The sequence below is a fragment of the Palaemon carinicauda genome, chromosome 11 (genome assembly GCF_036898095.1).
Source record: "Palaemon carinicauda isolate YSFRI2023 chromosome 11, ASM3689809v2, whole genome shotgun sequence".
NCBI lineage: Eukaryota > Metazoa > Arthropoda > Malacostraca > Decapoda > Palaemonidae > Palaemon > Palaemon carinicauda.
In genome coordinates, this window is record NC_090735.1 from 21,738,516 (window position 1) to 21,754,154 (window position 15,639).

General features: G+C 37.8%; 1 long non-coding RNA gene across 1 annotated transcript in view; it reads left to right on the plus strand.

The window, feature by feature from the left end:
- LOC137649992 (uncharacterized) overlaps positions 1-14,111 on the plus strand; it is a 28,316-nt gene extending 14,205 nt beyond the window's left edge. The window contains exons 3-4 of the long non-coding RNA XR_011045889.1: positions 7,501-7,621; positions 14,028-14,111. This is a non-coding gene — a long non-coding RNA (uncharacterized lncRNA). The remainder of the gene's footprint in view (positions 1-7,500; positions 7,622-14,027) is intronic.
- The last annotated feature ends 1,528 nt before the right edge of the window (positions 14,112-15,639 follow it).

Consider the following 15,639-nt stretch of genomic DNA (forward strand, 5'->3'; position numbering starts at 1 on the left):
TCTTTCACAGTTCCCTCATCCACGAATTGACAATAAACAAGCAGCTGGCAGAGGTGAGCAACATCAGTACTTTCATCGCATTGTATTGCAAAGAAGCGAGATGCTTTTATTTTGTCCAAAACTTGCTCTTTTATGTCTTCTGAAAGTTCATCAATGTGACGCTTCACTGTGTCATCCGATAAGGAAATCTGGTAACTTTCTTTGGCTTTCTTCCCCAAAGAGAACTAGCTTAATAAAAAACGGGTTGGAGTGACTGCTATAATTATACTTTGCATGTATGTAATGACCGATATTTGTTCTTTTAATGATTTTATTATTCTATTAAACTAGTAATTTCGAGCAAATAACTTCATGCCCCCCTTGTATCGTTCTCACGCCCCCCTAGTGGGGTGCGCCCCCCAGTTTGGGAACCACTGCTCTAGAGGGAAGGACTCCAGTGACAAGGGGTTTTGCTTCATGCTAAGAGCATTGATCACTTCCGGGGAATAAATTGAACCTTCCAGATTGGTTCCATGGGATATCCATCTCAGCAAGCAGTGCGTCTCCCTTATTAAAGCCCTCTTAATGAGTGAATGCCTTGATGAAGTCATCGGGCTTCAGCACGGCATATCATTCCCGTGCTGAAGGCTTGTGACGGGCAAGAGGGCTCTCGAACTGGGGAATTTCTTTTCCTCAGTTTGACTCTAAATTTCTCTCATTCTTTTTCTATTACTTCTTATTGCTTATTCCTCCTTCATAATTATCAGCTGTCTCCAACCTTGCTGTCAAAACTCTCTTACCCATTTCACTGTCCAGGTTTTTTTAGAGTGGACATCGTATCCAGGATCGGTTTTTATTTCAAAATCAATTGTGGGAGCTGTGGTGGTCTTGCCAACTGCCCGAAAATGTTTGGACACCTAGGAGTGTCAGTATTCCCATACTGGCACGCGGAACTATCTCGTAGGAAAATTTGGCCTTCGGATTCCAGGGGTTGGCGGTTTCAGAGATAGGACTCTTGGCATTCTGTCCGGTTTGCCTGCCACTATGATTAGAGTGGGGATGATTGTATTCTTGAAATGCTCTTAGTCCCATCAAGCGGGTTTGGCATACACTTGAGCCACTCTACTACTCTACTCATAGTGGTACCATCCCTTTGTGGTAAGGTAGGGAGTGAACATTTGGTAAGCAGCTTTCGCAGGTGTCATTGGTGGAGAAATTAATTCCAGGAAAGGCTAACGGTGTCTTCTTTGGAATTTCACAGTGTCTTAATATTTTCTCTCCCTTAAACTTTATTTTTTTTCCATTGTTTTTTTTCATTGTTGTTATGACCCCTTCCCTCCCTCCCAAAAAATAATTAATGAGTAAACTTAATATTCCCCGTACCCCTGGATCAAATGGCGAACCCCAGACACCGTTGACGACTTCTGCTTGTTTAAATAAGGAAAGCTCTGTTGACAACCTCAGCCATAAAAAGGATTACTCCAACAATACTTCTCTGACCGGTGTAGTTCAAGACAATTTATTGGCACTGGTGGAAAATGATTCTTGTAATAACAGTAATATTTTACTCTCTGGTTCTGGCTCATTACCAGATCCAACAAAAAATCTGAAAATTCTCCACTTAAAAAACATACCAATTGGTTGTAGCTATGACATAATTCATGAAGCCTTCTGTAGATTTGGGGCAATCAAAGAAATTTTAATGGAGCTTAATGGTAGTAAAGGCTTTTGGGAAGCTTGGGTATCATTTTCAAGTTTTGAGATTGCTTTAGAAGCAAATAAAAATTTAGAGAGCATAAAAATTGACAATTGTTTGATTTCTGGGGCTCTGAGATAAAGCACCAAGACACCTAGAGGTATATAAACCAGAAGAATGGATGGAAAAAGAAATAGAGCATAGACTTCCAGAAGTAAGAACCCCCAAGCCCCCAACATGGATAATTGCATCTGGGAAGATAGATAATTATAACTATTATAAGATTAGTAAATTTATACAAAAAAAAGTTGCTTTAATTAAAAGTAAGGATATTAGCAGATACGGTAAGCAATCTGTTTTGATTAATGCAAAATCAGATACTCAAGCTCACATGCTTTGTGGCATGAAGATTGCAGAAATTGATCCTATTAAGGATATTAAACCACATATGAGCTTCAGCTATGGTAAAGGAGTAGTTTTTGATAAAGATCTATATGAATTTTCAGAACCAGAAATTCTGGACATGTGCCCTGCTAATGTTTGGAAAGTAAGTAAGATCCCTCAAACAAGGATGGTAGTTTTAACATTTGAAACCCCTGTTATACCAGATCATATAATTATTGAGAATGAAAGAGTACGTGTTCGAGAATATAAACCTAGGCCTTTACAAGGCTTTAATTGTTTCAAGTACGGTCACCCTTCCCGGTACTGCAATAATATGAAGATCTGTATTAACTGTTCTTTGTTAGAACATGGCCAATGCAAGAGAGATACAACCTGTGCAAACTGTAAAGATCATCATAAATCAAATGATAAAAGATGTAGAGAATACAAGAAAGAAGAAGCTGCAATCTTGAAAGCAAATGCTGAACATATCAGTGTAGGTTATGCAAAGCATTTACTCATCGGCAACTTAATTTTGCTCGCGCGGTTAAGATGCCACTATAAGATTATAATCCACTACCCCTTACTACCACGGGGACCAGTGGTAGCACCTTGCCCCGTCAGGTGCATCTCCCATAGTGGTAGTAGCCCAGTCATCTGGGTCAAGTGCTCAGCCTATAAAAGCCAGAGCACAAACCTCCAAAGAGGTCAATATGGTTTCCAACGCACCAAAAGTAATGTCACCGATGCGAGCATCTCCCCTAGAGGTAGTAGCCCAGCCTTCTGGGTTAAGTGCTCGAACTGTTGAAGTTCTAGCACAATCCTCCAAGGAAGCCAATGTGGCTTCCACCACCTCAAATGTATTGTCTCAGGCAGAATCTCTACCTGATTTGATGGAGATTGGAAAACAAGATCTTCCAAAGAGGAAAAGGTCCCCATCATCCTCACCTTCATCTAAATCAGGTAAGTGCCCTACTGCTCATGATCCTAAGGTTGACTTGTATAAAGATACTAGAAAGAAAGAAAAGAAGAGTGGTGGCCCAATAAAGCCTTCCATCTCCAAGCCTTACATGGCTTCATCTGAAAAGTCCCAAAAGACAAATGAGACAAAGAAAAATAATAACAAATGATAATGTCTATCATCCAGTGGAATTGCAGAGGTCTAAGTACTAGCATTGAGCAAATAAAAACTTTAACCGGGGACTCAGACACGAAGGTAATTTGTCTACAGGAAACCAAGATCAGTGACAAACCATTTAATCCTGGACTCAATTATCATTTTTGTAGATCCCCTCCTTTGCAAGCTGCAAGAGCTTAAGGTGGTACAGGTTTTATTATTCACAAATCTGTAAAATTTGAAACAATCCTACTCAATACACCACTACAGGCATGTGCAGTTAGAACTCATATCGGAAAAGAAAATTACTTTATGCTCGCTATATATTGAACCATCTTTAGAACTTTTCCTCTTAGATCATGCTGGTAATCCAAGAAGGCTTAGACTTTCTGACCTCCAAGACCTGATCAATCAGCTTCCTGCCCCTTTTATTTTAATGGGTAATTTTAATGCAAAGCATACTTTATGGGGTGGAAATGTGTGCGATAGATGGGGTAATCTTGTTGAAGAATTAATCGACAACAATGATGTAATACTAATTAATGATGGTTCTCCAACTAGGTATGATGTATTCCACAACTCTACATCAGCCATTGATTTGTCAATCTGTTCTTCATCCATTCGATTGGACTACCTTTGGTCAGTAAATGAACACCTACATGGCAGTTACCATTGGCCAATAATGTTAAATTATGTCCATAATCTTCCTTCTCAGTGTCCACCAAAATGGAAGATAGACGAGGTAGACTGGGCAGCTTATGAAAACTGTTCACACACCGATAAAGAGTATACTGAATTATATCTCTAGTGCATGCCTATCAACATATTGAAAATATTGATGATAATACTAGCAAGTTTATACCTAAAACATGCGGTTTACCTCATTGCTCTGTAGTTCCTTGTTGGAGTAAAAAATGTGCGAACGCAAGAAAAGTGACCCGAACTTGCTTCAGAAGATACTTGAGAACAAACTATGTAGCAGATAGAATAGCGTACCTCAGAGCCTGTGCCAAACAAAAAAGAACTTTTAAAAAGGCAAAGAGAGCATCTTGGAAGAAATATATATCTAATATTAATACCAAAACTCCTTCAAAGGAAATATGGGACAAAATTAGAAAACCTCAAGGCAAATTCGTCCCTGAGCCTCTACCAATATTAAGGGAAAATAATAAATATACTGTATATCTGACCCCAAAGATGTAGCAGAGGTTCTTGCTAACTCAACAAATTAGAGCATCAACATCTGTTGTTCTTCCTGCTTCTTCAAATACTGAAGCTTTTAACCTGCCTTTTAGTATGGAAGAGATGCAAAATACTATCTCTAGCTCTTCTTTAACTGCCCCAGGTGAGGAGGGCATCCGGTATGAAATGATATCACATCTTCCAGTGGATACCAAGGAATTTTTATTAGAAACCTTTAATGGTCTATGGGCTTCCCATACATCTTCTGATTCCTGGCATACTTCAATTGTAATTCCAGGCCACAAGTCTGGTAAAGACCCAGAACTGCCATCTGGTTATAGGCCCATATCCTTGACCAGTTGCATATGCAAACTATTTGAGAGAATGATCAACAACAGACTTGTGTGGTATCTGGAATCAAAAAATCTTTTATCTAACAGACAGTTTGGTTTTAGGAAGAACCGAAGTACTCTAGACCCTTTGCTGATGTTATCAAGGGAAATTTCAAATTCCTTTTCTAACCAAAACCAGGTGGTGGGTGTCTTTTTTGACCTCAAAAAGGCATATGACACCACCTGGAGGGGTGGTATTTTAAAGCAATTGGCCTCGTGGGGTATAGGAGGACATATGTTCTCTTTTATTGAAGAATTTTTTATCAAACCACTCAATTAAAGTGAGAGTAAGGTCAGAACTATCTTCATCCTACATGCAAGAAGGTGGTGTCCCCCAAGGCAGTGTATTGAGTGTGACCTTGTTTGCTGTTGCTATTAATAGTCTCATGAGTCACATACCTCCTGGCATGCAAAGATCACTATTTGTCGATGACTTTGCAATTTATTGTAGTGGATCATCTGTACTACAAGCATGCCAAAATCTTCAAATTGCAATAAATGCTGCTTCCGCATGGGCAAATTCTCGTGGATTCATGTTTTCTCCTCGGAAGACCAAAGCCATTCGCTTTACTCGTACTCGTAAAAGGGAAGAGATCCCCACCCTTTTCTGAAATGATTGTATTTTGCCATATGAGGATAATGTCAAGTTTCTTGGCGTCATTTTCTATAAAAAAATGACATTTTGTCCCCATATAAATGACCTATCTATCAGGGTTAAGAAGTCACTGAACATTCTGAAGTGGTATCGCGTTTCGATTGGGGTGCTGATAGAACAACTTTGCTTAGAATTTATACATCTTTGTATCTGAGCAAGTTAGACTATGCATGCCAAATATATGGGTCAGCTACAAAGACTTTTACTTGGAAAACTTGATATTGTTCACAATGCTGGGCTTCGCATCTGCACAGGTGCTTACTGAACATATCCCATTGACAGTCTCTATGTTGATTCTGGCATACCTCCCCTTTCCATTCGCAGAGAGGAGTTGAGTTTGAGCTTTTTAGCTAGGTCCCTTGCTGTGAGAAACAATCCTAACTGTAAATATGTTAGGGCGCCTTTAGATCGGGCTCCTAACAGATCTAGAGTGCCTAAGCCTTTGGAAGTACAGCTGAAAAATGATGCTAGAGAAGTAGGCTTGTTAACAGCACAGATAGCAGAGGTAGGATATCCCAAGTCTCCTCCTTGGTGTAATCCACCTGTTAAAGTATGTTTTACGGCAGGAGGGAAAAATACCTTACCTAGTAGGGTAATGAAAAGTGAGTTTTTAAATCATGCTGCTCAATATCATGGGAAACATGTTTTTTTACAGATGGCTCCAAATTGGCTGCAGGAGTTGGAAGTGCAGCTGTGGTGGGGGATAGTGTTATTAGAAGGAAACTCCTGTCCTCTTGTTCAATATTTACTGCTGAGCTGTACGCAATAATTCTTGCAGTCCAACATATTTTTAAAAATGGCAACCAAAATAGTTTTTATACAATTTTTACGGATTCCAATAGTGTTTTACTCTCATTAAAACAAATTATGTCAGGCCATCATCTAGTACAAGTGGTGCAGGACTTGTTAGTACTTCTGCAGTCTTGGAAGAGTATCAGTGTTCACTTCTGTTGGGTTCCTGCCCATGTTGGGGTGGATGGAAATGAACAAGTAGATAAGGCAGCAAAGGAAGCTTCAGGGCTAAGTAATCCATCCCCCTTGAGTATTCCTTACAAAGATCTTAAAAGTGAGATTCATCTTTACTGTAAAAATAAGTGGCAGGCTCGATGGTCTGAACTGACCACCAATACAAAATTGAAACAAATCCACCCATTGGTGGATAAATGGTCATCTGGTAATTCTACAAGTAGGAGGGATACCATTATTTTAACTAGGCTGTGTATTGGCCATACACATGCAAAGCACAATTATTTAATGAAGAGTGGGGAAGGGAGACAGGCCCCTCTTTGTAATACCTGTCAAGTGACAATGGATGTTAAACATATTTTAGTCGATTGTCCTGTTTTTAATCTTCAGAGGAGGACACATTTACTCCAGGACAAACCTTTAAGAGATATACAGGGGGAAAACTGTAATACCCTGAACTTGAGAAAATTTATTCAAAGTATTGGGTTATATTACGAGCTATAATAGATTTTATTAATTTATTTATTTATTTTACCCATTTAATCCCTATTTATTTCACATCTAGATTTAATTGTATGAAAGAGTGGTGATTTATATTAAAAGTTGAAATGATACTAAATGGTGTGAGTATACAGGTATGATTGAATGATTTTCGTTATATAGCGCTGAATGGCCTTTGATACCCCAGTGCTTGGCTTAATGCCTAAATCCTATATTCAGTTCAATTCATCCCTTATTAAAGGACAAGGGTTTGTATGCTGCTTAATAATTAATCACAAATTTCTAAAGCAATTTGTATATTTCCTCTCCATACAAACCTGATTAGTTTCATAAAACTTCCTTCTCAAACCACCCCTCTAAATCCTGAAGTGAGAAATGAAAATGTAAAAGACTATCATACTGGAAGAGGGTGGGGCTCCTTTCCCCGCTACCTACCAAGTTGGATAACCACTCATTATCCAACTTTTAATGACCGATTCCATCTCGCTCTGAGACGATATCTGTCATTAAAGGACTCTTAAGTTTTTATGGCTAGGAAAATTACAAATTAGTATAAACATTTGGGATTTTAACCTTTTTAGTTTTGTTTTTCATGAACTATCATACTAATATGAGCTCGTTTCACCAGCATAGGAGTTCTGAACATTTACATCATTTCCTGCATGAGAGGAGAACCCATGAGAGGGCCAGTCTAAGTGCCACCATTCTTCAGCAGAGGACCCTCAATCTTCAACCTCCCAAACTTCAAGGTAAGGATTATTGTAAATATGTGTGCCTTTAATACTTTAATATCTAATGCTTTAATGTGACTCATGAGGATGGTGTATTCCTTACATCAATGTACCATTTGAAAGCAGAGGAGCAGTGAGATTGTTTATTTGCAAGCAAAGTGAGCCACAGCAGAGCAGAGACCGTTTGAGGAACTTGATATAGATTATAGATAATCATGATAATTTGATGGCAATCTATGTTTGCCAGAACAGAGGAACTAAAATTTTTTTCTTTTTTTGTGAGTGAAGTGAGCCACTTAAGTAAAAAAAACTATTTGAGGTACAGGATGTAAATCATAAGTAATTACGATACTTTGGTTTCGCTCCAATTACATGAACCTTATATGTTTTCAACTGATCTGATTTTTTTTTTTATCTCCCCACCAAATGCCTGGTTTTGCACTGGGGTCCTTCAGAATTATGAGAGCTTTAGGCCATTTAATGAACAGGTGGTTTGCCCCAATATTCATAGTTAGAAAGAGAAGCACAGAATGAAGAGTGGGATAAATATATGGTTCATGTATTTGGGTAGAAATTAAAGTAACATACAGTTTACTGTATATACCAAAGAACAGTTTTCTAAATCTTTTTGGTGCTTTGTAAATCAATGATGAATAATTGTGCCTATGCTATTGTCTTATGGATTTAGGACTCTTTAATCTCTTACATATTTAATTACTGACCTTTTGCACCAAACTAAACTTCTAAAAGTGTTATGCTACAAGTCTCAAAATTTTTTTTTCACGTAACCTCTCTTTTTTTTTTTTTTAAGTGTATGGAGTTGCGTAAGTGCTGATGTTTTTAGAAAGTGCTTTTGGGGAAAATTTTATTTACTTCATTTACTCACTGGCTGCTAAGTTTCATATGTACTTAGTGGGAATACAATCTATTTATAATGACACTTAAGTAAGGTAAGTGTGATGTTAAAGGTTAATTGACATGGCATCATTAAGAAATTGGGTTGTTACAGTGAGTGAAGACTCCATTCAATAGGGGCAGCTCCTTAGGCTATTTTAGTTGGGTATGGTTTAGGTATGATGCATCTTACTTTCACTCTGTTTTCCACACCCAGATCCAAGGTTTGCCATAGCACACTTGAGCTATGTATTATTCTAACCGGTTTTTGTGCGATTTATGCATGTCTGTCATTCGTACATTAAGAAAATTTTTATGGTATCCCACCTATAAAACACCATTTCCAACTGGGAATCTACAATAGTTGCACAATTTTAGGGGTTGAGGAACAAAGGTTATTAGTTTGAATCAACGATGATTGTAAAAGCTAGACACAAACGATGACCCATTTAGTTTAATTGATATTTGTTCTTACACGAATGCAAACCATTGTCCTTTACCTAGAAGCGATAACATAGAAACTGGAACATGGCAGTTATAATCATAATGAGGATAATAACTTTTGATAGGGAGACAACAGCCCCTCTACCCCCATGGCTGAAATCGTGTAGATTCAGTTGTCAGTGAAAACAGACATTCTCTGTGGCTGGAGTTTCTGCTTTAGTGTAAAGTGTTTTGTGTTCTTAGCCTCTCGGGGGGATCGGACTAAAGAGTTGGTTTGTCGTCCGTGGAAAAATGGTCTTCATGTCTGTGGAGTCATCCTAGATGGTGTTTAGCCTAGACGTCTCATCTAACATCTAGACTTCCCTTCGCACTCTCCTGTCAGATGCTAGTCACTCGAGTGTTGCCTCCTCCAAGTGAAACAGAGGAGTCTTATAATGTGAAGTCCTTAAGACTTTTTGGCAGTTAATCCTGTGGTGCCCCCCCCCCTCCCCTGCAGGAGTAGGAACAGCCTTTCCCAGAGGAGGAGATTACTTTTCAGGGTTTTCCCTCTTCATCTCTTGCCTTATCCTGAGACCTTCAGTGGGAGACGTCTCCCTTCCAGAGGATCTTCCCCTTGAAAGGAGTTGTTGGCGATAGATATGATTTCTTCAGCTTTGAGCCCAGGGTCTTGGCCTAATGGAGGTCTACTTCTGAACATAACCTCCAAGGTTGTTCAACTTTGCCAGATCCTTCCTATTTGAAGGGGGATCTTATAACGTTCTTGAGCGTGTCTCATCCAGATAGTCTTAGAACTTCTAGCCCTTTCTCCCAGGTGCCTTTCCTGAGAGAAGCACCATTCAGTTGCTGCTTCTCCAGATAGTTATGGAACTTTAGACCTTACTACAGGTATCTCTGGTGTTCGAGGGGAAGTTGCGTGGTCTCCAGTCTTCCTTTGAAGGCTTTAGAGGGAGAGTTTTCTTACAGATACCCTTCCTGAGGGAAGCAACTTTCCCTTGCAGCTTTTCCAAATCGTTGTTGAACTTCTTGACCATCTTATAGATGCCTGCGGTGTCCAAGGGGAAGTTGCGTAGTCTCCAGTCTTCTCTTTGGCTACGTTTCCACTAGGCTGCAAAACGCTGCTTCTGTTTTTCGCAGCCTCTGCCCGTGCTGTTCCCACTAGGCTGCAAAACACTGCTTCTGTCGATTTTATTTTTTTGATATTAAGGGTGTTTGCATCCGTTCAGATCGTCTCTCTGTCCCTTCCTCTGCCTACTTGAAAAAATAATTCTAGCTACCCATTAGGACTTTTTTTTTTTTCTCTTGTCCATGTTGCTGGTGACGCAGCCACTGCGTTCAGGGTAGTGGAAACAGCTCCATAGAAATGTATATACCACTAACACAGAAGCTGCGTTACACAGCTTCTGTTTATGTAGGAACACCGCTCGTGTAGAGGCTGCGTTTCGCAGCTTCTATGAAGCGGCTGCTAGTGAAAACAGCTCCATAGGATTACATGTATCACCTAAACTCAGGCAGAGGCTGCGAAAAACAGAAGCAGCGTTTTGCAGCCTAGTGGAAACGTAGCCTTAGAGGATTTGGAAGGAGTCCCTCCTCCTTTGCGCCTTTCCCAAGGGAAAAGTGGGTAGTAGGTTGGCCAGGGTACCAGCCACCTATTAAGATACTACTGCTAGAGAATTATTTCAGCCTTTTGACTGGCCAGACAGTTCTACATTGGATTCCTCTGTTTTAAAAGATTCTTCTTTGCTCAAGGGGTTTACTGCTGCACTAATTGTTCTGTGGATACTTTCCTCTTTGTAAGGGTAGAAAAGACTTTCTAGCGACAGAAAGCAGCTCTCCTAGGAGAAGGACGCTCTAAAATCAAACTTGTTCTCTAGTCCTGGGTAGTGTCATAGCCTGTGTGCCATGGTTTTCCACTGTCTTTGGGTAGAGTTCTCTTGTGTGAGGGTACACTCAAGCACACTGTTCTATCTTGTTTCTTTTCCTCTTATTTTGAAGTTTTTAGTTATACAGTATATGAAAAATTTGTTTTAATGTTATTGTTATGAAACCCCTTGCAGTTTATTTCTGGATCTCCTTTCCTCACTTGGCTATTTTCCTTTTTGGAGTCCTTTGGCTTATGGTATTGTGTTTCTCCAACTAATAATAATAATAATTGTGCCATTCAACTGTTTAGTTGCTTCACCAGGTTTTCTTGGAACTTTAGTCCTTCATATGTAAGTTAGTAATGGAACTTCTAGTCCCCCCTGCTTGAGTTTGTCTTTGAACTTTTAGTTCCTCCTACAACCACCTTCAATGTCTTGAAATCTTAAGTGTTCCCTGTGGAGTCTTCAATCTGGCTTGGAAGGGAGACATTCCCCTGGTATCCTTCCTGAAGGAAGCGCCCTTCAATTCCTTCTTTTTCTTCCTTCTGAGTGTTGCTCTTTTAATGAGGTGACAGTTACTGCTAGGTTACTGCCCTGCCCACACAACAGGCCACTGAGCTCACACTTATATGGCCAGCAGAGAGTATAGTGTCTTTATCTTGCAGTTTTAATGTTAGCTTTTTCTTTCATGTAATGTTTTCGACAGACTGTGTGCAAATTATTTTAGGGAAAACAAAGGTTTTGCAGTTATATCCGATAACTTTGTGTGGGACAATAGTCTTGGCATCTTGCCGACTCCTCCTTTCTCTTGATGGATAGCATGACTGTTTGCTGTCGCCATTGCTAAAATTGCATTATGACAACAATAACAACGAATCTTCAGGAAGGAGTCTACCCTTAGGCTACGATGTACTCCATGAAAGGAAGCCACTGCTGAGTGTCATGGGAAAGGTTGCTGCTTATCTCCTTTCTTTCAATGCCTTCTTGTGTCTAGGAAGATGCTGAAGAACCATCCCGTTTGCTGTTTCTCTTTAGAGTTCCTCACTATCCCCTGTGAGTGTCTTGTCATTGGCCTGTCCGAGCCTGTGAGGGTAAATTTTAAGTTCTTACCTCTTCTTTACTGGAACTTGACTTCCAGGAGGAGAGCAACAAAAATGTTCAAGAAGTCCAGGGAATTCAACCGATAGGTATTATGTTTGCTTGACTTTACACTTTCTCTTCTGTGGGAGGGAGAGTGTGGTACCAGTCTCCTGTGAGTGATGATAGTTGACATTTATGGAAAGAAACATCTGTAAGTATATATAGGAGTTGTCAATTTGCCTGGGTAATCCAAATAGATGTTCTTGCACCTATTGTTAGTGCTCAGTCTTGTATTGGGAGTAGTGGTGCTGGTTCCCTGAGAGATAGATCTCCCCACTCACTGAATCTCAAAGTTAAAGAGGAATTCAGATTTTGAGGTGAGAAAACTGTGATCAGTTATAGTCTCCCTGACATGTCAACAGTCGTGTATACTTTCCAGTAAGAAGAAAAATCTGCAGTTTGTAGCATAAATTTTTTCTAAGCCATGCATTTACACAGTACTAAATTAAAAGCCTTATATTACAGGTTGGTTTATATGAATAACTTACAACCTTCCTAATATCAGTAGAGAGAGAATGCAGTAAAAGAGTTATGATTTTATGATATTTTTATTAATTACTAAGGTTGCAGGATAGTTGGCTTAATCAAAGCCATTGTTAATAAATTATTAGATACAGTATAAATATAACCCAAAGCTTAGATTCATACAAAGGAGCACTAAAATCTAGGAGCCTGCAATTGTGAGTTGTGCCGACTTTTGCTGAAGATAGGTCATGTAAACACAATTGTTTTATTCAAAACAGTAATCAATTTGTTAGTTGATGTAAAATAAGATTAGTAAATTGGTGTATGAAGGCAAAGCCCAGATTGAATAATAAATGGTTAAGGTTGGATAAAATTTTCATTCAGTTAAAGTAATACTCCGAGTGGGGATACCTTAACCTGTACTAGTCTGAGCTGACCAAGGGAAAGGCCCGTGCCAACAAGAAGAGTTGGCTGTAATACTCTACGATGAGCCACCCCTACTAAGTTGGTTTACTGTGAGCAATTACAAAATCCCCCACCATTACCAATCAGCAGTGACCAGTATGGATATGAAAACATCCCATTTATTGGCATGTCTGGGCCTTTGTCCTACAGTGGACTAGAAACCTCTGCATTTATTGTTGTTCTGTGTTTGTGAACATTCAAGACTTTACTCCGATACGGTCAGGTTTTCTCATTTTAATAGTATTGGATGGATAGGCCAGTCCATGGATGAAATATATCCACAAAGTAATGAACAATATGTTTGATAAGCTAGTCAATAAACTAACCAAGACTAGGTTAGTGAGTCAGTTTGAGTTATTTTCCATTTTCCATAGTTTAAGGCAAGATAAGACACATGGAGATGGGAAGAATAACCTGATTTATTTATTGAAGAGTAACCAAAATATCCACTTAAATTAATGATTATTATAGGATATTTGGAGTTAGTTTATGGACTATCCATACAATACATGATGAAAATTAGTATGTCATTTCAATTATGAGAATGATGCATTTGCTTGATAAATTTATGAAATGGTAGATCATTTTTTTCCTGTATTTAGGAGAGTGAAAATACACCTAATTATTCATTTGCCCACCACTATACTTTTGTATATTGAGTAATATTCTACTGTAACTGTTACCGTGTCAGTAAATCCTATTTTTGATCAGAATTTATACATATTTTATTATAAATATTTTGAGTATTGTATGTGTTTGACCAGGCATCATCTGTTTCATAAGGTTCAATGTTTTATTCAGGGAATTATGGGTTATCGAGTATCTCTCGAAGAAAATTGAAGGATAAGGAGAGTTATGTTGTCAGTGGATCACGTGAGGCCGGTTATTAGATTGTTGTGAAATATTTCCTTGTTAGGGTTTGGGAAGTAATACAAGATAAAACTAATGGTTGTAATAATTGCTATTATAAATGTTATGGACATTTTTAGTTTGCCATTATTTCCAATATTTTATATTAGAATATTTCATATTTTATACTGTAGTCTATCATACAGAATAATTTAATATAAGTATTGTCTTGCTATTAAAGTGCATAGTAAAATAGATGAATAAGACTGATATATCTGTACAATTAACATCTTTTATTCATTTTTCAGACTAGAATCCACAAAAGAAAAGAAAGTTATTGACAGCATCCTTCTCAAAAAAGGAAATTAAGCAGCAAGCATATTGAGACATTCTTAATGACATCAAGATGAATATCAGCATAAGATGAAATCAGCAGCGATTAATCTGGGATTTACAACGGAAAAAAAAATCGAGAAAGTTTTTGAGGAAAACAATAGAAATTTACTAATTTCTTATTTCGAAAGAATTACCGAATCGTCTCAACTGAAGCAGCCATTCTGTCATCAAACTTCTCTGGAGTATTGAATAGCCTTTATGAGAAATATTATTACAGTACAGTACTGCAAATATCTTGGAATGCTCAATTTACCAGTTATTGAAATTTTAGGGAGTTGTGTTAGTCACTCCATTTACCTCCTATAGGTTCAGTAGCAATCACTAACAGAGGATAAAAAAACTAGGTAAATTACAGTAAATATTTATATGATATATATTTTTTCACCAACGATATTACCAGATTATTTTAGTTTATCAGTGTCTCTATTTCTAAAAGTCATGAATTTAATTATTAGAGCTATTAACTTTTACTGTATTGTAGCAAGTGTTTTATTAGCTCTCAATCTTTGCAAAGTCAGTGCATATAAAGCTAATTTTAGTTAATTTTTATTTCCATGTATCTTTCCATCAAAATATGCTCGGTGTAATTTTTTTCTAATAGATTCTAAATGCCCAAAATTTACCTTGAAAATTAGGTCCAGATCTACATTTATGAGCTTCTTTGACTTATTAAAATTCAGATTGTAATTTATTTTAAGATCAACCAAGCACAATTTGTTTAGTTGCCAGCTACTGACTAGTTGTCGAATACGTATATACCTAATATTTATCAATTTCTATTACTTAACATAATTAGCCTGAATTATTATAGGTAATGTTAACCTGATTGGTTTTATAGTATATTTTTATAAACGTTTTTTAATAAGAGGAAATTTAAAGTTAACAATCAATTAATACCACCAGATGTAAGTGAGGAAGGACTTCTTCCTTAGAAATTTGCTGATCATGTTTTCATTTTATTCAACTACCTGTTATATGTCAATTTCCTCTGGACCTCTTAACATACTTCTAAATCGTATTATTTTTAAAATTGTGTAAACTACTGTAAACAAGTTATTTGAAGGTGTGACTGAAGGGAAATTTATATTACTCATCTTTTTAGCAAGTGATTCAAATTATCTGCAATATTTATATTAAATTACATGTGAATATAACCTCCAACTAATTATTTTAACTATAAATAAAACTTTTATCTTTGTGTATGTACACCATTTCATTTCTGGTGTTCGGGACTTCTCTAATTATTAGGAACTCATTGTATTATCTTCTACACTAAATTGTATCTATATCAGGCCTAAGTTCTCTTAAAAGGTGTAACCAGTTATGCAAAAGATAGTAGCTATTGTACAAAAAGAAAAAAAAAAAAAATGGCCCTGTAATTAGCCACATCTTGCCAGTGCTGGTCAGTCACTTTTTCAATATAAATATACTACATACATATACCAAGGCACTTCCCCCAATTTTGGGGGGTAGCCGACATCAAACAAATGAAACAAAAAAGGGGATGTCTCCTCTACGTTCCTC